Here is a 6,256-nt window from a genome sequence, read left to right on the forward strand (position 1 = left end):
AACTAATACATATTTTGACCTCAAGTAAGGTGGTACCAATTGTATTTGTCATTAAGATATCATTGATAGGACTTGCTGTCATAACAACATTATGACAGTGTAACTAATACATATTTTGACCTCAAGTAAAGTGGTAAGATTTTTGTCATTAAGATATCAGAGATAAGACTTGCTGTCATGACAACATTATGACAGTGTAACTAATAAATATTTTGACCTCAAGTAAAGTGGTACCAATTGTATTTGTCATTAAGATATCATAGATAAGACTTGTTGTCATGACAACATTATGACAGTGTAACTAATACATATTTTGACCTCAAGTAAAGTGGTACCAATTGTTTTTGTCATTAAGATATCATGGATAAGACTTGTTGTCATGACAACATTATGACAGTGTAACTAATACATATTTTGACCTCAAGTAAAGTGGTAACATTTTTATTTATCATTAAGATATCATAGATAAGACTTGCTGTCATTACCACATTATGACAGTGTAACAAATACATTCTTTGACCTCAAGTAAAGTGGTATTAATATAAACAGAAATATGGCATACATATAGATAAACTAACTGAAAAAATAAAGTGGGCATACAAATGAAACCCTTTTCAGTTCTATGAGCTCAATTGTTCTTTGATGACAAGAGTTCAGAGATGTTCAACATTGGGGCCCGTATGAGTTTGGTTTCCGTTTGTCCTTCCACCATGAAGAATGAATCAAGGGAAATCCGTCTACGTTCAGAGTCTCGATCCTGTAGCTCGCCACCCAGCCCACTGAACTGGGAATCTCGAAACCCTGGAAGTCTCTGGGATGGGAAGAATCGATGGGATTCAATATCCCTCTGTGGACTGGGCCTCCCCTGCGTAGCCTTTTCACCTCCTCCACCTGTAGATAAGGCCAAAACATTTCTCTTAATTACTATTCAGTGATAAAATCAATTGCTTAGGCTACAATGAAAATAAAATGAGGTCATATTTCACTTAACCCCTATTGAAATATCTAAACCTCTATTCAGTTTGTACAACCGTTCTTAAATTTCTTCTCTTAGGTATCAAACGTATATAAATCCCTTTCATGTACCAAAAGCACATTTATATTAATAGGCAACCTTTATACAAACAATGCATTTCTAATTCAAGTTGTATGGAACCTTAGTAACATTAACACTATCCTAAATATAATTGCATGTAAACATCTCTCAAATTGTATTATTTTCCCATAACTTAAGCTACAGTGTTGTAATCTAGAGGCATTAAGACTTGTGTGCTTATTTATCCCTCCCTGCACCGGTAACTATGGAAAGAATGCACAAAAAATTAGCCTCTTTAAGTTAGCTACTTCACCATAAACTCCAGTTAAACAGTTAAACTCACAATTTGTACTAACATTCATTCAACAAAATACCCACAACTAGCAATAGTGTTGAAAAGCAACATTACTTTACATAACCAATAGATATAATCATTATATTATTATTATTATTATTATTATTATTATTAGCATATGAATACAGCACCTTAGCTAACCCGTTAGCTTAATGCTATTAGCACTGATTAGCATGGATGCTAGCAAACTCTAGTGTTAAGGAGTGACTCACTATTTTGCTGCCTATAACTCCGTGACGATAGTTGATTCAGGCACAGCTCTCTTTCACTATATTTACAAAAAGGTATAGCCAGTATTAGATAGTATATAATATGTAGAATTGATTTGTTTCACTAATGGCAGCATCCTCTTATTTACCTGAAAGCTTGAAAAACACTTTGATTTGCTTGTAAATAAGCCAATGGGTGAACTTGGGTCCGTAAGCTGACCAATCAGATTTACGTCTCCTCACATCCCTTTTGGCGCCTGCATCAGAATGTAGGAGGCTGCCATTATTCACTCAGTAAGATAAAAAAAAGAACGCCAGTTAGTGAAATAAATCAATTCTACATACTAAATACTGTTTTGGCCTTATCTACAGGTGGAGGAGGTGAAAAGGCTACGCAGGGGAGGCCCAGTCCACAGAGGGATATTGAATCCCATCGATTCTTCCCATCCCAGAGACTTCCAGGGTTTCGAGATTCCCAGTTCAGTGGGCTGGGTGGTGAGCTACAGGATCGAGACTCTGAACGTAGACGGATTTCCCTTGATTCATTCTTCATGGTGGAAGGACAAACGGAAACCAAACTCATACGGGCCCCAATGTTGAACATCTCTGAACTCTTGTCATCAAAGAACAATTGAGCTCATAGAACTGAAAAGGGTTTCATTTGTGTGCACACTTTATTTTTTCAGTTAGTTTATCTGTATGTATGCCATATTTCTGTTTATATTAATACCACTTTACTTGAGGTCAAAGAATGTATTTGTTACACTGTCATAATGTGGTAATGACAGCAAGTCTTATCCATGATATCTTAATGACAAATAAAAATGTTACCACTTTACTTGAGGTCAAAGAATGTTTTCGTTACACTGTCATAATGTTGTCATGACAGCAGGTCTTATCCATGATATCTTAATGACAAATACAATTGGTACCACTTTACTTGAGGTCAAAATATGTATTAGTTACACTGTCATAATGTTGTCATGACAACAAGTCTTATCCATGATATCTTAATGACAAATACAATTGGTACCACTTGAGGTCAAAATATGTATTAGTTACACTGTCATAACAGTGTCATGACACCCAGTTTTGTGAAATTTCCTGTCAGACATCTATCTGAAAAAGTGCTAGAATTGGTCTCTAGTCTTGCACATCTGATTATAATAATCATTAGGTCAAAATGTCATGAATACAAAAAGAGGTGAATTTATGTTTTATGTCAAGTTGTCATGGCAAAGACATCCTCTGGTAATGTCATCCTGGTTAATGTCAAGTTGTCATTACAAAGACATCCCAAACTAATTTAATGTTTAATTAATTAACTTCTGGTAATGACACTTTGATTAATGTCAAAGTGTCATAATCAAGACAAATTTAATGTCAAGTTGTCATGACCAAGACAACTTCTGGTAATATCACTTTGATTAATGTCAAAGTGTCATAATCAAGACAAATTTAATGTCAAGTTGTCATGACCAAGACAACTTCTGGTAATATCACTTTGATTAATGTCAAGTTGTCATAATCAAGACAAGCCAAACAATGTCAACTTGTCATGACAAAAACCGAATGACACTTAATGACAGAAGTCATAAACGTTTATGACTTGTTTATAAGGTTTATGACACATTCATGACAGTGTCATGTCATAGTTATGACAGTGTCATGTCCTGGTTATGTCGGTACTGTCAAGTAAAGTGTTACCCAAATTACTAATGTATGCAACATGGAATTAGGTGAACCTCTAAATAAATAATTTTTATAAGCAGCCCACGGCTAATCTTGGAGGAAACTGTAATGAGCTCAGCCCACCCATGGGGTGTAAAGAGGGAAAATTACAGGTTTTAAGCATTTAGATCTGCAGTTTAGAGGGCTCAATTAAAGGTCCAATGTGTGGGACTTTCTCCCATCTAGCGTTGAGGTCACATATCGCAATCAAAACTCTCGCGCCACATAGTTCAAAGTACGTATTATACCCATTAGCAGCATTAGCAGCCCCTGTGAGTTTATCATGTGACAGCGAAAACGCGAAATGCGGAGCAGTATGTCCTGTATGCCCCGTATTTCAAGATGGCGCATGAATATGGAGCGTCTACCCCAGTTCATGCGGATGCAAATGTAAAATTTCAAGCCAATAGGAATACTTGGAATTGATGGTGGTGGTAAATATTCATGAAAAAGGACAAGTTTGTGAACGGGCAACACAGATTTTGATAATGAACAACTAAAAATGTTACACTCTGGACCTTTAAAGCTAGGTTTGTCTCTCTCCCTCTCTTCTCTTTGCTGTGAATACAACAGATTGATGCAGTGCTGATTTCTTTGTGTAAGACCGCTGGAAGTTTCTCTCTCCTCGAGGTACTGCCGCAGATTTCCAGTAGCCCACAGTTCTAAACCTGTGTTGTGCAACAACAAAGACAATTAGGTAAAAAACTCAGTAGCAAGGAAAGACTAATATTACATATTTTAAATAATGATAACCTGCTTTTTAACTTTTTCTATTTTTTTGCCACCATGGATGGTGACACAGTGTATTCGAAATAACTTTTATATCAAGTCAATATGATTTTTTCCATGATTATCATAAGAGTGACATAACTACCAAACTGAAGGCTAATATTAGATCCTCTCAGGAGCGGAGCGGCATTAAGAGTTTGGCACAGGGCTGCTGAAAAGTATTATTTGACACTAGCCATATAGGATTAATATAACTCACCGTGGGTGTATGATTTCCCCCTGGCCTCAGTGTGGCACTCCTGTAATAAATAAGTGTACATTGGAGTTTATTAATATAACCCAAGATTGGATTGCTATATTCAGCCCTGAGCGAGAGAAGTTGTGTATGTTTGTCTGGAAAGTGTGAGACCTGGTGTCCACCAGCCAGTGACGACTACCTGCTTGGAAATCGAGGGCCATTCAAGATTGAAACTCACACTTGGATCACATTTAAGTTGCATACAAATTGGCCTAGCCTCTGTATTACCTAAGCACAGGGTTCAGACTCTGGGCAGCACTGTATTATCTGGAGGCATTAAGCTTAGGGGCTGTGCTGGGACTGAAAGTTGCACTCTGTTTCTACATCTCCTGGGTTGAATTTACGTTTTCTTTTAACATAGTCTTTCAATTTTTAATACTTATATACTAATGATCACCTTAGTGTAAGCTTTCCATATGGATTATTTTATCGTTCTCTTGGAAAGAAATTGGAAGCAAAGCAACTTCACACATAATCCAGTCTTGTGCTATAGCAAGAATATCACAAAATTAACCAGGCAGTGGGCCAGATCAGTCTATTAACAGTGTGAGGTGAAGAACATGCCATGCCCAATACTTGGACTTGGACTAGATTTCACTGTCTCTTACTGTCTACTCAGTGATGTAATGATTAGTCCATATCGATGACTTATTTACCGGATAGTTCTGTTGCCACTGGAGGTGGCCGAATTTGGTACAGAGCCACAGAGTGGCATGGCAAATGTGAATTTTTGAATTGATAGCTTTTACTGTTGGCGAAAAATTGCAATTGTTAATTTCACATCGGCCAAATGTCCCTCACCTTCCTATTTCTTTATGTTGGCATTCTAAACTCCGGTTGATTTGGAAAATATCCTCTGAGCTAGAACCAACAATCATGTTATGATTGACTCATGAAATGCCAATGAACCAAAGACCATCCCGGAACGCTGTATTGACTAGACTAGCCAGACCTTCCTCCGCAGCGTTGTGGAGATAGAGCTGGCAATGCGAGACTATGTACTGATAGACAATGTCAGCACGAGATAAGCCATTTTCTTGAATTACAAAAGTATCCCATCATCTTTTTTTTAAACTTTATATATGCTGGGAAGTAATGCCATTATACAATTTGAACTTTTATAGTCATAGTCCTATTTGTATTGCAAAGATGGTTTACTTAATGTAATTCAATCAAATCCCACAAATGGCTACTAAAGACAACTCTAATTAATTGAGATAATATTATATTTACGTTAACAATCTGTACTTTTGAGTATGGATTGGATTATCTAGTGCTGACTATGCAAGGTTGTTTGACTTTTATATTATTTGGGATAGATGTTTATCTAGATACAAGAGACATGTCTGTACCAGGACCTCTAGTATTCTTTCACTTATTTAAAGCTTTGACATTTTAAGAATCTGGAGCCTTTTGGTGCCCCTGAGGGTCTGGAGCAGTTTGCCACGATTGGGAATCCAGCCTTGAATAGAAGATTGTAATTATTTTCATTTTCTGCTGTCAAGGTTCTTAAATCTTCACAGATTAATCAATAGTTAAGTGTTAGTTCGTCAATGTGGTGGAATTTCCAGTTTACGAACTCATGCTTAATAAGGTGAGACAGTGGTACCCCAGGTCTCATTCAGGTCAGTGTCCAACATAACCTCATAACCTCTCATACTTCAACTCTGTCTCCATAGATGATGGGGGAGGTAACAGCTCGATGATAAGACAGTGCTGCCTCAAGTGCTCCCTAAGGAAGTTAAAACATAACACACTCACATTTATACTCACACACCTAAGGATAGGCTCTACTGCAGTTTGGTCTAGGCTGGTCTATATCCACAACCTTCCACTTACAGGATTGCTCCGTTGCCGCCAGAAAATCCGCTGTTCTTCTTTTCAGCCGTTACCTTCCG

Source organism: Perca fluviatilis, chromosome 7 (genome assembly GCF_010015445.1).
Source record: "Perca fluviatilis chromosome 7, GENO_Pfluv_1.0, whole genome shotgun sequence".
Taxonomy (NCBI): domain Eukaryota; kingdom Metazoa; phylum Chordata; class Actinopteri; order Perciformes; family Percidae; genus Perca; species Perca fluviatilis.